Genomic DNA, 21,410 nt, shown 5'->3' on the forward strand with positions numbered 1-21,410 from the left:
ACCCAGGGATCAAACACATGTCTCCTGTGTCTCCTTCATTGCAAGAGGATTCTTTACCACTGAGCCAGCAGAGAAGCCTCTAACTGATATAGGGACCATATTAGTTATACATTACCAATGTAAAGGAAGCTTATGTAACTTAGTTACATGTAACTAGTGGGTGCTCTGAGTCAAAACATAAAAGATTATCATAGGACAGAATAGAGTGTTGGTCTGATATGATTCCAACTATGGTTCTGAAGCACTATTTTTAAGGGATTTAGAGCACATTCCTTTAACTACAGTTTTCTCCTGTACAAAACATGTGCAAACTCAGGATAAGGACATAAACTTTGCGGAACATCATAAATAAGACACCAGAATGGCCACTGGGAACCCAGGACAGTGCCCCTATTCACAGATCTCCCTCGTGTGGCCTATTCACTCTATACACTCAGCAAGTTCTTGAGTCCTACTGGGTGCTGACGACATAAGAGTGATCAAACTAGACCATGTTCCTGACCCCAGAAAAGTTAAGGTCTACTGTGGAGAAGAGAAATATAGACAATTATAATATAGTCTGGTATGTGCTATGTAGCAGGGAACTATAGAATGACATCAGAATATGTCCAAGGGGTACCTTGATAAATAGATGCATAAGAGATTCCATTCTACCTTTTAATGAATATATTATGAAATCCTTAAAGTACTTAATAGTGCTTTATTATTATATTGGATCATCTGTAATTTAGCAAACAACAGCTTCTTTCAAAATTAAATTATATTTAAGTATAATAAACATACAGAAAGCACTCATATCTTAAGTATACAGCAGGATGAGCCTTTGCAAACTGATACAATCATGTAATCAGCCCCCAGAAGAAGAAATCAAACAGTGCCAGCATCCAGAAGTCTTCTCCATGCTCCCTAAACGGGCTTCTAACAGAACAGACTGGTTTTTCCTGAACTTTTAAATGAAATCATGTAGCACGAATTCTTCTGTGTCTGGCTTTGTGTCTAGCTGTGGATTGCACATTATCACTGCTGTTTTGTAGTCCCTGTGTGAATCCACAGATTTATCTCAAAATATGTTGACAGACTGTTGGGTTAGGTTTAGGGCTATTATTAGCATTGCTCCTACAACATTCTAAAACATATCTTCTAGTTAATATATGTATGCATTTCTATTCAAGATTCACTTAGGACTGGAGTTGGTGGATCCTACAGTGTGTGTACATTCAGTTTTAGAAATAGGCAATAGGAACTTTTAATATCACAGAATAGGCAGAAATAGAACTTTCAGATTTGCTTGGAATTAACAAGTAATTTGATTAGTTGCTATCTGTTGAGCACCTCCTGTTAGCCACGCATTGTGCTACATATTTTTTTCTGGCTTTTGCCTCATAGCCCTCAGGAAAACATTTCTGCTATAAGATTAAATAAAAAGAATATAAAACTGTATATATATATATGTGTGTGTGTGTGTGTGTGTGTGTGTGTGTATGTATATATATATGTATACACACACAGAATATAAAACTCTGTGTGTGTGTGTATATACACACACACACACACACATACACACACACAATATATTCAGAACTATGTTAAAATATCATGGTATACAGGAAAACAACCTGGAAGTAAAATAAGTCAGCAACATAAGAATAATTGTCTTTATTAAGTGGAAGATCTATTAACAATTTTTTTCTACTTTTTTATATTTTCTAGGACTACCAGCCATATAAAATTTCACATAAGTTTTGATCTGAGTCCACAGCATACCTAACTGAAGACAGTACGGTGTTCAGAAGCTACAATATTTTCCAATCTGTAAGGAACCCAGTGAAAGCTGAATGACTAATAGAGAATTCCATGTCACACACTTAGCATATGCTTCTTAAATGTTCTTATATTTTGTTGCAAAGTCTTGGACTCACAAAAAAATTCACAATTAGAAGAGGTGTTTTCAAATACCTTTAGCTCTGCAAGCCTTTTTTTTTTTTTTTTTAACATTTTATATGGAAAGCTAATACTTAAAAGTGAGGGACTTGGAGCATTTGGTAGAAGCCTTTGGAACCAGAGCCCACTTGCTTAGCTCTCTAAGGAAGATGGTCCTAAGCATCTTCGATTCAATCCATTCATTTTCTAAAGAAAAAAAAAAAAGCCAAAACAAGACCATAAAACAAGACAGCTGCAGATCTTTTGACTTGGGAGTCTAATCTTTTCCAACCCATTATGGACTTCCCTGGTAGCTCAGCTGATAATCTACCTCCAATGCAAGAAATCCCGGTCCAATTCCTGGGTCGGGAAGATCCACTGGAGAAAGGATAGGCTACCCACTCCAGTATTCTTGGGCTTCTCTAGTGGCTCAGTTGGTAAAGAATCCGCCTGCAACATGAAGACCTGGGTTTGACCCCTGGGTTGGGAAGATCCCCTGGAGAAGGGAAAGGCTACCCACTCCAGTATTCTGGCCTGGAGAATTTCATAGACTGTATAGTCCATGAGGCCACAAAGAGTCGGACACAACTGAGCGACTTAAGATTGCATTTCAAGTGGACTCTACACTCTCCAATTATAGAAGTGATGTCTTACATCTCCATGTCTTCCATCCAGGCCAGCAAAGACAGACGGCAGTACTCAGGCCATCTTTTCTAATCAAACAATTGATATACACTTGCTGTTCAATTGGAAAAGGCCAGATCACCACCCAAGGTGAAATATATATAAAAAAGTTTACACACGCTTTTTATAAAGAAATTAGGGACCATTTCAGTCTCCAAACCTAATCTGCTCGGTGGCACCAAGGACATTTCCCAACACCAATAAGAGGAAGATTAAGAAGTTAAACAATAAATCAGCTGGGGTTATGTAATGGACTTAAAATCAACAGCAGGAAGAAGACCTATATTGAATAAACTCCTACCAGCCTAGAGCAATTAATGTGGTGAACAGATGGGAAGGGAAGTGGACTATTTTCAAGCTTTAAAAGGAAGATAAAAGACACAAAGAAATAATAAGCAGTAAGCCCCACAGTGCAGGGGCAAACATGAGGGCATGCCTTTCTTTGTTGTCCAAGAAATATTTTCATTGCTATATTGATTTTTATTACTATATTGGCTCCAAGTTTTATCCTGTCACTTGCTGCTCCATCAATAAAGGAAGCGAGTGCTGGAGAGAGGAAATAACACAGCTGGTGAGAGAGTGCACAGCAGAGATATCCAAGGAAGCAGTGGGCTGAAGAGGAGCTCCTGAATGCTGGTCCATGCCTTTCCCTAGCTGAGTTTATGAAAGGGCAAGGTTCTCTTTATTTAGAAAATAGCATACCATTCTTTTAGAACTGAAGTTTATAATAATGTGGCATTTGTATTAACAAAGAAGCATCAGGGTACAGGTTCAATAAAGTCGTACTGTGGATTCTTCAAATTGTGTTTGAGCTGTTTCTGCACTGGTGATCCACACACAGCACAGCATCTGGCAACAGAGGGAGGTGCCCGAGGCTTGATTCATGGACGTGCACCAGTGCCCAGCTCAGGACAGGCGCTCAACAACAGAAGTTGATTATCTTGGTTTTGTTTCAATACAGTGCCTAACGTTGGAGGAGGACACCATCACTGCAGTGACTGGGGTTAGAGGATAAGGCAGAATGTCCGTCTTAGAGGAACCAGAATGCCAGGAGGGCTCCAAGTTAGGGCCCCAACACCGAAGCCAAGTACACAGTGGAAGTCGAACCAGCAGCAAGGCTGACTCAATGCTCCTTATACATCCACGTCTAACAGGATACTGAGGAGCTTCATGAGCAGTCAGAACACTTGCTTTTCATAGTCAGGATTTTAACTCACAACAAGACCTTCAAGATGCATTTCCAAGAATAAATTTTATCCAAAAAAATGGAGGCTTCTCTGTATTACACAGTAATATCTCAAAGAATCATTTTAAAACAATCTTGAATCACTTCCTAAAGGTCCAGGAGACATTAGGGAGTCTCCAACACGAGGCTCCTGCCACTCTAACCTGTCATCCTGCCTCAGCTTCAAATGACAAAGATAAAGTCCTAAATATCGGTACCCAATAAAGCATGCTAAGTCCAGCTAGAAGATTTTTTCTTTATAAGAAGAATTTAACTACCCCAAGACTCAAAATCAAATATAATACAGAGAATAATGGGGAACTGGGGAAAGAGAAATAAAAGAGAGGTAAAGAAAAGGGTCCAGGGAAGGGGCTTCCCTTATTGCAATAGTGGTAAAGAATCGACTACAATGCAGGAGACGTAAGAGATATGGGTTCAATCCCTGGGTCAGGAAGATCCCCTGGAGAAGGGCGTGGCAACACACTCCAGTATTCTTGTCTGGAGAATCTCTATGGACTGAGGAGCTTGACGGGCTACAGCTGATAGGGTTGCGAAGAGTCAGACACAAGCTGAAGCAACTCAGCACACACACACACAGGCAGAGAGAAATGGAGGCAAAAGAAAGACAATCTAGCATCGAAGGGGAAGATTCAATCAAGAGGGCTATTCAAAAAATTACAATGTTGAGAGATGATCACAAATGAAGAGCTATTTACCTATTTCCCTTAAAAAAAAAAAAAATAAGGGTGTGAAGAGCCTACTGTTTAGATGGAGAGACATGGCCTAGCACTTGTATCCTCTGACACCCAACTCTCCCTAGATCTGATACCAGTTGATCACACCTGGCACCCAGCTCCAGGCAAAGGAGGCAGTTATGTCACCTGCTGCCAGGTAGTGCTGGAGAAGTGGGACTTAATCCAAAGCAAATTTGCAGTAAAACAGCACTAGCAGCTAAGTAAGTGAAAGGTTTAGCCAACACAATAGAAAGGAGCTGGATAAATTAAAGACTGGAGTAGAATAAGTTAAATCACATTATTTACAGATGATGAAGAAAGCTGAGCACAAAAGAATTGATGCTTTCAAACTGTGGTGCCGGAGAAGATTCTCAGGAGTCTCTCCAACTGCAAGATCAAACCAGTCACTCCAAAAGGAAACCAACCCAGAATATTCATTGGAAGGATTGATGCTAAAGCTGAAACTCCAATACTTTGGTCACCTGATTCGAAGAGCTGACTCACTGGAAAAGACCCTGATGCTGGGAAAGATTGAAGGCAAAAGGAGAAGGGGGTGGAGAGGATGAGATGGTTAGATAGCATCAATGACTCAATGAATATGAATTTGAGCAAACTCTGGGAGATAGTGGACGACAGAGGAGTTTGGCATACTACAGTCCATGAAGACACGACTTGGCGACTGAACAACAAGAATGATTAAGACAGTATGAAACGACTGCATGGGGACTTCTTTGGAGGTCCAGTAGTTAAGACTTCACCTTCCAATGCAAACGGTATAGGTCTGCCCTTTCGTCGGGGAGCTAAGATCCCCTCGTGGCCAAAAAACTGAAACATAAAACAGAAGCAGTATTGTGACAAATTTAATAAAGTCTTTTAACATGGTCCACATAGGAAAAAAAAAAAACTTAAAAAATGAAAAGACTGCATGAGTACATAGATCAATAGAACAGAATAGAAACTCGTAAAATAGACCCAAATACATTTGGGAATTCAATATTTAATACACGTGGCATCTTAAACCAGAGGGGAAAGGTAGCTTATTCTGTAAATGTTGTTGGAATTACTGGATAGTCAACTGGAAAAGGACAAAGCTGGAACCATACTCACACCACTCACTAAAAAAACCTCCAAATGGGGCAAAGATTAAAACATTAAAAAATAGTAAAAGTACTGGAAGCGACAAGAAAAGAGACAACAAGTGTTGTCTGCCTCTGCTGGAAGGACACACCACCTATGAAACAGTCTTGGGAAGAAAATCTAATCTAAATCTGATAGCGCTTTGATCAAACTACTAACTTACGAAAACCACAGAGGACTGAGGAACAGTTAAACTCCACTGCAGGGATGCAATCAGCAAAACCAGACTGTGGGAGGCTCTCTAGGATACCCCCGAGGCAAAGCTCCAGTGGAAACAGTAAGAATCGTGTGCCCGGCAACCATATTTGTTATAAGGTATAAAAAGATACATAATAGAATCTTCTTGTATATACATTAAAAAAATCTCTAGACAGAGTCACATAAAACTAAGAACAGTGATACCTTGGGGAAGGAGAAAATAACATGAGAAATGGGATGGGAAGAAGAATTCACTTTATAGTTTCCAAACTTTGGTGTTTTTGACATATGTAAATTCATTACCTATTTTAAAATGAAAAGAAATTAAAAACCCAATGAACGTAAAGACAAAGAAAAAGCCTCAGCTCTTAACCGGGTAATGATCATGATAAAAACTCCTGAGTAGAAGCCCCTGAAGCAGTTAACAGCAGACAAGAAAAAATAAACACCTGAACCAAGAGACTGTGCCTTGCTTTTCTCAATGAAGTATTGCAATAGTTTCCAAATTCATTTTCCTGACTGATTTTGGGCCTTCTAGTCTATACCACATGTGACTGTCAGAATGATTTTCTAAAATGTGGATCTGATCATGTTGAAAAACTTTCAGTATCTCTCTTTACCTACAGGATCAAGTTCAGCTCCTGAGCATGGCACAACATTGACATCTTTCATAATCTAGCCTTAACCTACTCCCTTTCCAGAGGTCTGCCCCATCCCTCCTCACTACAGACCCTCAACAGAAGCACACTGGATTATTGGCTATATTCTGAACACATTAAGCACATTTTTCTTGGTCATGGTTATCCATCTGCCTTTCCTTCTGGATATTATTTATTTTCTATATATCCTTTGAGACCCAGCTAAAATGCTACATCCGTTAAGAAGCCTGCCCTCGCTTTCTCCAGGCAGGAGTTCCCCTTCCACTAATTTACCCCGTTCACTAGGCTCACAGAGTCCTTTGTTCAAACATCTAATACAGCATATGTCACAGCATGCCATAATTATTGTTTCTTCTAGTTGGTATTTAATAAATGAATAATCATGCCTTATAGCCAATCCAACTCCTTCTTCAAGGGTCGTTAAGCTCAAAGAACAAATTAAAAAAAAAAATCAAAAGCCACGCTTGCAAAAAAAAAAGACTAGGCCACCAAAATGAATTTATCAGCCTCTCCTCATTGCAGATGGTCCTGAAATCAACATCCCGTATTATTCATACAGCATACCAAGAACTGAAGTGAGGCTTGGGTCCCTCCTCCAACAGGCTCCGGCAGACTATGCACTCCTTCAAAGACAGGCAAGTTTCCCTTAGGCACAAAAACTAAAACGCCACTGTCTCATTTCCTAGGGAGGAGAGTGAAGTGCAAAGAGCTCGCTTAGATGAGAGCCAAAAATTGGTCACAAGAGCAGAGACTGGAAACCAGAAGTTGTCCTAATGAGACTCCTGAGCTGATCTCCTAGAAACCAAAGAAAGCCTGCAACCTGAGTACTTTTCTTTAGCATGTTCAGGATATTTGAGATTCAGAGAAAGTAAATATTTGGCTTCAGAAATACACCTGAGTGGTAATAAAGACACAGGTGTGGCTGCTAGAGTTGAGGAGGCCCTTCTGACAGGTGCCTGCCAACCACAGCCAAGGGAGGGCTTCTGAAAGCTTCTACTCCTCCTTTTCTTTCTTTCACTCAAATACAATCCTTTGGTCTCCTTTCTCATATTTCTTACAACTGAATTTCCCCAATTCATTTCCTTATTTTACCTCCTTGCATTAAGCCTCAGTGCACCTGATAATCATTTATCTGTTTCACAAATTATGTTGGATCTCTAACAACACCTTTTAAGATCTTGCCAAGCACCACGTTTGGGCACTGACCTAAATCACTACTATCTACCTGCATTTACTTATGTATCAGTGACCCTGAAATCACAGGACTTGAGCTGGAAGGTCACCTAATGACCCAATGCCCACAGTGTACAGTCAGTAAACAGGTGAATTTGCTCCTCCAAGGTCACATTAGTTAACTGCAGAATCTTGACCATAATCTGGTCTCCTAATACCCAGCTGAGCATTATTTCTATTGCATCAAGCTATCTTCATCTGTTCCATTTTATTTCCTTAATCTGAGATATTATATTCAAATTTCTGTTTCATAACAAACTTTGATCAAGCCCACAAGAATCTTCAAATGAAGGAGTCTCCTGATATTAAAAACATCTTCCTGAATTATATTCAAACTCCTCTGTAACAGGAAGTAGAAGTGGTGGGCAAGAGGAGAACTAGGGTTGGGGAAAGACCCATGTTATTCAGCTTTAATTGGAGGAACTCATCTTCAATTCACCTACCAGTTAGAAGGTGCTGAGACAATCTGACATTATCAATTCTTTCACAACATCCTGTATTCATAGATTGTATTCAGGGCAATGAAAGTCAAAAGGCAGGCAGGCTCCACTGCAACTACTTGACCAAAGAGCAGGTTATTGTTGTCCACTCGTTCAGTCATGTCCAACTCTTTGCGACCCCATGGACTGCAGCATGCCAGGTTTCCCTGACCTTCACCTTCTCCTGGAGTCTGCTCCAACACATCTCCATTGAGTTGGTGATGCCATTCAACCATCTTGTCCTCTGTCGTACCCTTCTCCTCCTGCCTTTCCCAGCATCAGTGTCTTTTCCAAAGGATGACGGTAGATTTAAATGCCCTGTAGTATAGCCCAAGGGGCTTCCCCAGTGGCTCCGTGGTAAAGAATCCACCTGCAATGCTGGAGACACAGGAGATGCGAGTTCAATCCCTGGATCGGGATGATACCCTGGAGGAAGGCATGGCAACCCACTCCAGTATCCATGCCAGGAAAATTCCATGGAGTCCATGGCGTCACAAAGAGTCAGACAAGACTGCAGTGACTGAGCACACACACACAGCCCAAAATAAATAAAAGGAACAATATCAATATAAAATAACTAATACTTTTGAGAGGCTTCCTGCAATCATCCAAAAGTCTTCAGGGCACAAATTATTTGTAGCTATTGTCAGAAGAAAATTTTTGCATATTCAAGTAGACATCTGTTATGAGCTGAATGGTGTCCCCTCCAGAAAAGATATGTTGAGTCCTAACTCCTAGTGCTTTAGAATGTGACCTTATTTAGAGAGAAGGTCTTTACAGAAGTAATCAAGTTAAAATGAGGTCTGTGGGGTGGGCCCTCATCCTATGACTGGTGTCCTTATAAACAGGAAAGGTTTGGACAGAGATGCACATAGAGGAAAGATGGTGTGAGGATGCCGAGAGAACATCACGTACAAGCCCAGGAACACCTAAAGTACCAGAAGCTTCGAGAGAGGAATAAACGTATGCTCTTTGACAGCACTCTGCCAACATCTTGATTTTGGACTTCTAGCCTCCAAGACACAGAGAACAGAACAATCAATATCTGCTATTTAAGCCAGCCAGCCAGTCTATGATAATTTGTTATGGCAGCCCTAGGAAATAATACGACATTTTATGACCAGGGCCAACTGCCGACAAATCAATGCGTTCAAACTGTGGTGTTGGAGAAGATTCTTGAGAGTCCCTTGGACTGCAAGAAGATCAAACCAGTCAATCCTAAAGGAAATCAATCCTGAACATTCAGTGGAAGGACTGACACTGAATCTGAAGCTCCAATATTTTGGCCACCCGGATGTGAAGAGCCAACTCATTGGAAAAGACCTTGATGCTGGGAATGATTGAGGGCAGGAGAAGGACAACAGAGGATGAGATGGTTGGACGGCATCACCGACTCAATGGATATGAGTCTGAGCAAACTCTGGGAAATAGTGAAGGACAGGGAAGCCTGGTGTGCTGCAGTTCACGGGGTCACAAACAATTGGACATGAGTGAGCGATTAACAACAGCAAGGTTTCCAAGGACCACCGGCCAATGCTGGCGGGAATCAACTTCAGGTTGGCAAAGGAATGTTAACAGAGGTATACCGCTCAGCTTACTGCACAAAATAAATCCAAGGGTTTTTCCACTTTATAATATGTAATTCACATATTTATGCAAAGGCAAATTTTAACCAATACTTCTCTGTAAATATCACACAGCTACTTTTGCCAAACTAGAGTACAGAAAGTGGTCTCACTCACACACACACACTCACACACACAGTATATTCCTACATTTGGCCTTGAATAGATTGGAAGTTTCCACAGTTGCTGGGACAATGATTCCAACGGTTCCTGTCAGTTTAGGAGACTAGATCGCAACAGCTGCATTTTCAATACACATCACTGTCTTTAAAAGATGCTCAGAGTGAATTACAATTAAATTACAGAGCTGTCAAAAAGGGTTATAATTATAGCATTTATTCACTACATTTACAAGGCCAGACATACACAAAAGGAATTGAAAGCTGAAGAGAAACACACAAAACCCACTCCACATTCCTTACCTCAGCAGGAAATCGGGGTGAGGGGAGAGGGGAAGACGAGGCAGTTATCATGCAAAGAGCCCATTTACTGCGACAACAATGCTTCCTGCTTCTAGAGGGACTTCGTTCCAGGAGTTGGAGGCACTTTAAGACATCTGGTGGCAAAGGCATCTCTCTTACAATTGGAAAAAGGAGGGCAGCAAGGTTGCCATGACTCACCCCCAGTTACAGACAAGTAAGGGAGGAGCTGGGACCTGAACCAAACGGGAGGCGATGCCCACCAGTGGGCTGCACGGGGAAATCACAGTCAGGGCAGCCGGACCTGACCCCTGGCTTTGTGCTCGTCTAAAGGAGGATATTAATTTATCCAACAATTATTTATCATGCAGCTTGGAGAGCCTTGAAAATGGCCCTTCACTTCTCCTGCCACAACAGCACAAGGTAGGAGAGAGGAAGAAAACCCTCAGTTGCCATTTATGCTAGTCAATTCTGCTACTAATCAATAACGCGCTCAGAACCACTGGGAAATGGTACAGCCACTTAGTCACTGTCAACCTCAGCGTCCGGAAGACAAACAGAGGTAGTAATGCTTATGCCATGAGCAAACTCCTTGAATACACAAAAGCACTGCTAACTAGAACACCGTGCATGGTTTCAATCCCGCAATGAACAAATATCTCTCGCTCTCTCTGTGTGTGAGACCTTGCGTGTAGACTTGCTTCTCAAGACCTCATGGCTGGTTGAGAGGAGACACATAGATAAAGCAAAACAAGGCAATACACACAGAACTTGAAAACTACAAACTCAGTCATGTAAACAAGTTCAGAGCAAGGAGAAAGTTAACTGATTCTTACCAACCTGTTTCTCACTCTTTTCTGAATATAATCACACAATGGTGGGGTTTCTTAGTACCTTCAGGTTTTCTTCTGTGTTCTAAAATTTTATTTCAATTGGTCTTCAACAGACCCTGCTTTTCCACCAGTCAGTGGTATTTCCATTACACATAAAACCCCAGCCCCATCCTCCAACTTAAATGCTTGCTTGGTGGCAGTGAAATGACTCATTGGGGAAAAGAGAAAACATCTCTAACAGTGCTACTGACAAAAAAAAAATCTATGACTTTACAAGAGTTCTTCTCTGAATTAAGATGGTGATAGCAAACACATGACCTTATCATGCTATTTTGGGCCCAGGATAGGAGAATAACTTCTCACTTATTGATCATATAATTATTTTCCTGTTCAGCGCCAATACAGAACCATAGTTCTTCTTAACATGCCACAGGCAGCCACTGGCATATGATCAAAACTGACTGCCGATACAGAAACCATTTGCAATTCATGTCAGATTTTGTGTCTAACTTCTTAATGAGCTAATTATGTCATATAACATTTAGAGCTCTGGTTTTAACATGTGATGAGCAGAATGATCTCAGAGATGAGGGAGATGGAGACTGACAGCTGTAGCTGTCCCCCAGTTTCTACTCTCCCTTTCTCCAACAAGGTTAAACCCCACGACTTTCAGTGAAGTGTCTGGCCATCCACTCTGAAGTTTGTGGCTAAGGTAAGGCTGATGGGATGGAGGAAACTCCCAGGATGTGTGCTAAAAGGAAGGCACAGGCCGTTTTCCTCCCCGTCCTCCACTCTGGTGCCAAGAACATGCACACAGTAGGAAACGATCCTGGACCACCTTGGTGAGGAACACACACTAAGGGTGGCCAAGTAACAAGGGAGAAGGAATTTAGGTCCCAGATGTCCTTATGGAGCAGGGCCACCGTACTGTCCTGGGCCACCTACCCTTGAGCTGTTACAAGAGAGAGAAATGCGTTCCCATCGTATTTCTGTTATTTGGTGTCTTGGTCTTCATGGTCACGATCACATTCTAACTGGTAAAATAAGCACAAATCAATTCACACTCACCTAGAAATCCAATTCCTTTATCAGAAACAAAACAATATGGAAGAGTAAAAAGAAGTTCTGCTTTCGAATAAAAAGCAAAGAAAATACTCTTCTAGTCTGCGTTACAAACTTGTAATGGCAGGAACAGCATATTCCTATAAATTCTGAATTTGCCTAGAGAAAAGATGAGCAAAAACCTATGCACACATATTGTACATTTCTGTTTATCAGTCAGTTCAGTTGCTCAGTCATGTCTGACTCTTTGCGACCCCATGGACTGCAGCATCCCAGGCTTCCCTGTCCATCACCAACTCCCAGAGCTTACTCAAACTCATGTCCATAGAGTCGGTGTTGCCATCCAGCCATCTCATCCTCTGTCGTCCCCTTCTCCTCCTGCCTTCAATCTTTCCCAGCATCAAGGTCTTTTCCGATGAGTCAGTTCTTTGCATCATGTGGCCAAAGCATTGGAGTTTCAGCTTCAGCATCAGTCCTTCCAATGAACAGCTAGGACTTATCTCCTTTAGGATGGACTGGTTGGATCTCCTTGCAGTCCAAGAGACTCTCAAGAGTCTTCTCCAACACCACAGTTCAAAAGCATCAATTCTTCGGCGCTCAGCTTTCTTTACAGTCCAAATCTCACATCCATATATGACCACTGGAAAAACCATAGCTTTGACTAGAGCTTCCTTTGTTGGCAAATCTTTGTTTATAAATCTGTTCATATACAGTATCTCTAAATTCATAAGTAAAACACCAAGCCACAGGAGTACCGAAATCTGTTCCAAAATCATAGAGCCTGAATTTCTGCCATCAGAAATGGCAAACAAATCAGAAATAGATCTGAGGATCCAAGCAAGCACATAATTTTTTTTTACTTTATTTTCTTTAATGAGTACTGGAGTTTTAGTTTCCAGTCCTCTCTCCAACACATTCACACATGCATGCTCACACACACACACACACACAGTGTCTGAAGGTTGTAGTGTTTACACAGGTTATAAAAATGCTTAGAAAAGTTCATGGGGGCTTAGTGTGTTTTAGATGATTTCCCCCTGTCCCATTCCTGGGTATGACTACAATTTGAATACCAGGCTACATGGTCTGGTGGTAACTCAGCACAGCCCTTCTGCTGCTCTATTATGACTTCATGGGAGGAACATACGCAGGGTTTTAAAAGGCCAATATAAATAGATCCCAACTTCCATAACTCTTTCTGGCATATGCATTATTTATTTTTGGTGGGTGGGAAAACAAAGGGAAACTAACTTCCTTTTAATGTGTCAAAATAGAGTTTAAAAAAACCCTCTCAAGGGACTTTCATGATGGGCCAGTGATTAACACTCCATACTCCCAATGTGGGGGCCCCAGGTTCCATACCTGATCAGGGAACTAGATCCTACATGTTGCAACTAAGAGTTCACATGCCAAACTACAATTTCTGCACAACTAAAGCTTATACATGCTGCAACTAAGACCTGATACAGCTAAAAAAAACCCAACCCTCTCAAAAACAGGACTTCATTTGTTCTTTCTTCTCTCACTTCAGTCCTCACCGTTCCCCGGCTTACTCTCAAGCGAATCTAGCTATAAATTATAAAATACTATAAAGAGTATAACAATTCATCTTTCTCTTTTTATATTTCATTCATTCCTTTTCTTTGTTTAAACATATACCATCTTAAGAGTGAGGCTGAAAACCCCTCCGGCTTAGAACAGAAAGATGGAAGAGTCTAATAGATCTGTTTGCCTACTCTTAGTAGATAGATCCCAATAACAAATAACTTTTATTCATAAGAAAAGGAATTTTGAAAATAAGTGAGCAAAACCAACTAGCAAAAAGGGCAAAGAGTTATATCCTAGGGTACAAACCCACTAAGTATTCAAGTCAAGGGATTTGGATCTTTATGTGGGGCTTCCCAGGTGGCGCTAGTGGTAAAGAAAATTCTGGCCAATGCAGGAGACACAGGAGACGGGAGTTTGACCCCTGGGTCAGGGAGATTCCCTGGAGGAGGAAATGGCAATTCACTCCAGTCTTCTTGTCTGGGAAATCCCAGAGAGAGGAGCCTAGAGGGCTGCAGGCCACAGGACCACACAGAGTGGAACACAACCGAGCATGCACGCACACGGGAACGACGGAGGAGAAGGACACGCGATTGGATAGGATCATGCAGGCTGTGGCTGGCATGGGGATGCCCCGTCAGGCACACTGGAGCGGAATGAAATCCAGCCTGCACCCCACTCACCGAACGCTGAGCTAGGTGCCCCAGGACAGGGCCGTGTCTGCAGGAAGGGCAGTCTTTTCTGAAATATCCGCAAGGTGTCAGATGGGCTTCCATCCGCCCAGGAAGGACACTACAGGGCAGCAGAAAATGCCGCCCCCATGTAGGCCACTTCACCTTAAGGATTAGAATGAGCTGAAGGCAACTGAGAAGAAGCAGATCGGAGGAAAGCTCTCTGTCTTCCTCCTGTTTGCCCAAAGTGAAAGTGTTAGTCACTCAGGCAAGTCTGACTCTTCCAAACCCTAGGCTCCTCCATCCATGGGACTCTCCAGGCAAGAATACTGGAGGGGGTTGCCATGCCCTCCTCCAGGGGATCTTCTCAACCCAGGGATCGAATCTCGGACTCAAACATGGCAGGCAGATTCTTTACCATCTAGGCCACCAGGGAAGCCCCTATTTGCCTAAAGCAGAACATAAATTTACAAAGGTGTCCTCCCTCTAACTCTCTACCATGAAGAACAAGGGTAGACTTGTTCTTTAGACCTGTGTCCACCCAGAGATGGCTCCAGAAGATTCTACATAACAACTCTTACTAACTAGTTCTTACTCATTATCCATTAGTTACCCATATATTTGTTTTCTATCAATTTTCTGCCCCTAGAAACTCAAAGTCCTTTTCCTTTGTCTCATCACTTCTCTAAAAATGTACTGTTCCCTTGCTAAGATGCTATATAAGCCCAAGCTCTAACCACTCTTTGGAACTATCCATCTCTGGGTATGCCCATGTGTAAGTGTTTTCCAGATGTTAATAAACGTTTGTTTCTTTCCCCCTTGTTAATATGTCCTTGTCAGTACAAGCTACAGGGTCCCAGATGGAGAATCAAGAGGGCAGTAGGAAAGAGAATGTGTTTCCTCCCCCACAACACCTGTCCTTCTCAAAGTTTTGTTCCAAGGATGAGCAGACCCATAGCCCCATGTGGATATTAAGTACTAAATGAACTCAGAAAAGGAAAGGAGGCAGAATAGGGGTACTATCTATGTGCCCTCTCTCGGTAATAGGAGACCTCTGCTCAGGAGATGGGGCTAAGGTGAGCAGAGCCAGCCTCGTGGGCCTGCACCCCGCAGTTCCAAAAGGCCCCCACTTGTTCTAATGCTTTGACTTAAAATTCTTAATTTTTGAACAAGGGGCCCACGTTTTTGTTTAGCACTGGACAACAAAATTTATGGGCCATCCTTAAGGTGAGGATGGCCTGGGGAAAGTGCTGAGGAGTTAGGAAGAACTCAAGGCTCTAGCCTCTGGTAGCACAGCACAATACACGATTCTGGCCTTGGGAGTGAGGGGACGAAGGGGCTGCAAGAAGCCGTGACCAGACCTGCCTGTGATGTGTGGGCTAATCAGGGAGGAGTCGGGGTCCGTCGTAGCAAAGAGGAGACTTAAGGAGTAGTACCAGGGGTGAGAAGCTTAGGGTAGTTAACTCTCTAATCCAGTCTCTCCGCCAACAAGTATGAGTATATCCTGAGGATTCTAGTCCCTTAGACGATTACCCTCCAGGTACCAAATAACACAGGGCATCCCTGGTGGCGCAGAGATAAGGAATCTGCCTGCCAATGCAGGAGATGCAGGAGACACAGGTTTGATCCCTGGGTTGGGAAGATCCCCTGGAGGAGGAAATAGCAACCCACTGCACTATTCTTGCCAGGATAATCCCCTGGACAGAGGAGCCTGGAAGGCTACAGTCATGCAGTTGCCGGAGTTGGAAGGACTGAGCGCACACGCACGCACGAGCTAACACAAGCGCTCCTGCCACTGCTGGTGCTTTCCACTCGCACTAGGCTGTCGCCAGCACCATCAGCAGGAGGGGAGAAGCGAAGGGAAATAAATGCCTTTTCTGGCTGGTTTGATCGCAGACACTGCTGCTCCCTTCTTTAATTACATGAAAACATAGGATTTGCTTGTCACACTTGTCTGTCTTTGAGCTCCCTTCTTTTTCACCTTTCAGCATTTCTACCCTCCTCTTTTAACTCTATTTATAACGTGCGACATTACCAAAGCTAATTTTCTATAGGAAACATTTCAGGAAACTTCAATAAGATTGTATGGATCCCTTCTCTAATTCAGCAATTAGACAAGGTGATTAAGGTGAAGCATACTCTCACTGTGAAAATAAAATCTTTTTTAACTTTCAAACTGATGGCACAAATGAGGTTTTAAGACTTAGCCTACTATTATCTGTAGGTGAAAGAATTACAGGTAATTTTTATTATCTTTTTAAATTTTTTTCAAAGTGTTTTCTAATGATATTTTACTTTTATGATTAGAAAAATAAAAATTATTTCAAAAGATTTAACCTAAGTGAAAACTATTTCCACCTACTTAAGAAATATCTTTTTCCATATAAATTGCTAATATCCTAATTAAAAATCAGTTAGCTATTCAGTAAAGCTGGTTCCTTAAGAAGTTCTACTTGGCAATATTTTGACAGCTTGGTTCAAATTACTGCATTCTTTGCAAGAGGCTTATAAGAATGTCACTTAATTTTCCAAATGCTGGATTTGAGAAACATGGGGTGGTGGGGAAGAAAGTAAAAATCACTCGCAATCCAATCAATTGAAAAAAAGTATATAAAACAAAAAGTAAAATATTCCCCCATCCCTGTTTTCCTACACAGAAACAGACTTACCTACAATCGCACCTTTTAAAAAATAAAAGAGGGATTATCATATTTCTACTTTTTCACATATACATCTGCACTGAGCAATACATATATATGTACCTTGTCCTTTTTATTGGCTATCTGAACCATAATTTATTTAGCCAATTTTCCTATTGCCAAGTAACAGGTTTTTTCCAAGTTCTTGTAATTGAATTATGGCTTCAATGAACATCTATATACATGTATTTTTATATACAGTGATATTACTTCTGCAAAATTCTTAAGAGTGCTATTCTTCAATTAAAGATAAGTTATTCTAAATCTTAACAAATGCTCTCAAATTAGCCTCTTAAAAGGTTGAACGATTATACTCTCAAAGTGGAAGTACCTCCTTTCCATGTCCTTTATTCCATTTAAAGTTATCCATTTTTTTCAACTGTTCTTAATCTGATTCCAGAAAAAAGGTTTTCATTCATAACCCCAGAGCACCTTTCCATATATTTCTGGCCATTTCTGTAACTTCTGTAAACATGTTTAGATCCACTGTCTATGAATGTTTTACTGTCTTTTTCCTATTGTTCACTCTTACATACTTACTGTTCAGTCCTCTCTTTGATGTTTGCTGAAATCACTCCTTCACAATACCTAATACCAAATCTGCCCTGAGTTTAAGGAGACACCATCATCTAAGGACATTCCAGCTTCTAATGTTTACATACCGCAGAACAAAGGAATAAAAGACTATTCACTATTAGTGATCAAAAGTCTAAAGCTTAACAGTGCATTGGAAATGCTCAAATACCAAGAGAAACAGCATCACACCACAGGATACACAGCCAGCCATGAAGTTATTTCTTCACTTGAATAATTTCATGTTCACACACCACAGTAAGAATCACAGCACACTTCATCACACTGGGAGCAGCTTAAAGAGACAAAGCCATCTACTCTCAAATTTTTAAACAATGACATAGAACACTCTCATCACTAGTCATAAAAATATCTCAATGCTTAAAAAATCTAAAGTAAAATGCACCAAGAATGACAAGAATTTGGTTAGAATGGGGAGTTTGAAGGATATTTTTCTCCTTTTCTTTAAATTCTTTAAATGGCATTTTAATTTCATCATTTAAAAGTAAATCTTAATCCTGAACTTAGAGTGGTGATGGTTACACAACTCCATGAACATACTGAAAAACACAGAATTATACAAGTTAAAAAGGTAAATTTTATGTGTGTATAATATCTCAATGAAGTTGTTTTTGTATAAGTAGAATTTTAAAGTTAAAATATCACACTGAAAAAAAAAAAATATCACACTGATTTTGCTCTGAATCTAAAACTGCTCTGTAAAATATATTTAAAACAAAAAACCTTGAGTACTCTGTTCTCATTAATTTTATGTTGAAAATTCTAGAAGATGGTAGGACACATAAAAGCTACAGTGTAATAGGCCTCTTTGTAACCCCTTGTTCTTTATAATAATATCTGATGAGCAAGTGGAGTGGCTTCTTAGAGAATCAGTGAAAAGACTGTCAGCATATTCAGAAACGTCTGGGTGACTTTTATCCTAAGGCAACTTATAGATCCTGCAGAGAGTGGTCCTTGCTCCCATTATGCTTATTAGAAGTTAACAGTGTTGATATTGGAAGAAAGGCTCAAGAATCTTGAAGGCATTAGCCCTTGTGGCCCCCTTTGCCTGGCAAAGCAATAAAACTATTCTATTTCATCCCTACCCTCAAAAACATTGAGAGAAAGATAGCCATTCCTTCTCTTTCTATTCTGGCTGAACTTCTGGGGTACCAGCTGATGATTAATGAAAATTTCACTGTGTAGAAATATTTCATAGGAAAAAAAACTTAAGTTTTAGGTTAATTAAAAAGCAGAAAAAAATAAATTAATTCTATTTATCACTAGCATAATGTAATAAATGAGAGCACTTCTGGGGGATGGCTATTCTTTTAGAACGTCCTAAATGAACGCGTAGCTCAGTCAATAAGGAAACTGCCTGCAATTCAGGAGACCCGGCTTTGATTCCTGGGTCGAGAAGATCCCCTGGAGAAGGAAGTGGCAATCCACTCCAGTATTCTTGCTGGAGAATCCCATAGACAGAGGAGCCTGGCAGGCTACAGTCCATGGGGCCGCAAGAGTCGGACATGACTGAGCGACTAACACACTACCACCAATGAATGCTAAGCCAGAAAGAAAGGAGAACTTGCAACAAATATTGCATCCAGGATGCTAATCAAGAAGCTGGAGTAATCAAGATACAAGTGAAACTGTTTCATTCTAATAAACTTGATAAAAATAGACTTCTGCATGTTTTAAAGTTTCTACTTTTAACATTATTTAAAGATAATAACAAAACTAAAATCCATTTTTATTCCCAGATCAAGCACGGGAACAAAAGGATATTTCCATGTTATGGTTGACTGGTCTCTGGAAAGAGTCACTACCCCCATCTTGGGAGTCTAAAAGTTAGAAACTTCACTTAGCTTTCAATGACATGAAATTTGTTCTTGGAAGTTCAGAGGAAAGAATACTTCTTTCTGGAAGGAAACATGAGAAGTTCTCAGGGATCAAGGGATAAGTCCCACCAGTATTGGTTAGACTTCAAACTAAGGGCAGAAAGAAATGTGAGGTTCTCTCTAACCAAGCCTGTCCCTCATTTTCAAATGAACATACCATCCGAAGTATTTAGAGATTTAAACGGTGTTTGCCACAGAAGCTCGGCATTTCTTCTACTTTCAGTTTACCACCTTGACAACATTTCTGTGGGAAGAACCTTATTCCAAGGCTGTTTTTTCAGATCATCTTCCCAAGAGAGTGTATCTTAGGGGAAGCATCTTCGTCTAGAAATAACTTCCTTTAGGATCTGTCTTGTCTGCTACGCCTCACGCTGTGGGGGCTGACCTCCCCAAAATGCCACTCTTCTTTGGAAGAGCCAAGAAGGAGCCTACCAAAACACAGACAAAAACCTGGAAGCTGATAAAGTACAAGGGAATCCGCTTGATGCGTGAAAAATGTAGGAAACTTGACTAAACCTAAGTGATCTATTCCCAATCCAAATCAGGAAAGGAGTACGTCAAGGCTGGTATGTGCAGAGTACATCATGCGAAATGCCGGGCTGGATTAAGCACAAGCTGGAATCAAGTTTGCTGGGAAATATCAATAACCTCAGATATGCAGATGACACAACTCATGGCAGAAAGTGAAGAACTAAAGAGCCTCTTGATGAAAGTGAAAGAGGAGAGTGGACAAGTTGGCTTAAAACTCAACATTCAGACAACTAAGATCATGGCATCTGGTCCCATTACTTCATGGCAAACAGATGGGGAAACAATGGAAACAGTGAGAAACTTTATTTTGGGGGGCTCCAAAATCACTGCAGATAGTGATTTCAGCAGTGAAATTAAAAGACACTTACTCCTTGGAAGAAAAGTTATGACCAACCTAGACAGCATATTAAAGAGCAGAGACATTACTTTGCCAACAAAGGTCCGTCTAGTCAAAGCTATGGTTTTTCCAGTAGTCATGTATGGATGTGAGAGTTCGACTATAAAGAAAGCTGAGCACTGAAGAACTGATGCTTTTGAGCTGTGGTGTTGGAGAAGACTCTTGAGAGTCCCTTGGACTGCAAGGAGATCCAACCAGTCAATTCTCAAGGAAATCAGGAAATCAGTCCTGAATATTCATTGGAAGGATTGATGCTGAAGCTGAAACTCCAGTACTTGGCCACCTGATGCAAAGAGCTGACTCTTCAGAAAAGACCCTGATGCTGCGAAAGATTGAAGGTGGGAGGAGAAGGGGAAGACAGAGGATGAGATGGTTGGATGGCATCACTGACTCGATGGATATGAGTTTTGAGGAAGCTCCAGGAGTGATGAACAGGGAAGCCTGGCGTGCTGCAGTCCATGGTGTTGCGAAGAGTCAGACACGACTGAGTGACTGAACTGAACGGAAAGTGATCTATGGCTGCTCAGGTTTTTCCACATTTGAATTGCCAATCAGCAGCATGAAAATTAGCACCCTAAGGTAACTCTTTGGCCTCATTTTAAAGTACATTATTTTCTCTATGCCATTTATTTCCCCCTTCAACTTTAAGGACAACAGTCTTCTATTCTGCGTTTTTTGTTTTTTTTTTTAAGTCAGCATGGGAAACAGACAAATGGTCTCTTTCCATCCTGTGGACAATAAAGCCATGGCTCCAAGAAAAAAAAAAATGATACGTGTGATGTAATGTGGAGCACAGTGCCTGGCACACAGTAGGTAATCAAAGCAACTCCAATAAGAACAGAATAACAGCTCTTTTTATGACGGTTTCATGTATCTGCTTTTTCACAG

The sequence above is a fragment of the Odocoileus virginianus genome, chromosome 29 (genome assembly GCF_023699985.2).
Source record: "Odocoileus virginianus isolate 20LAN1187 ecotype Illinois chromosome 29, Ovbor_1.2, whole genome shotgun sequence".
In the NCBI taxonomy this organism is placed as follows: Eukaryota; Metazoa; Chordata; class Mammalia; order Artiodactyla; family Cervidae; genus Odocoileus; species Odocoileus virginianus.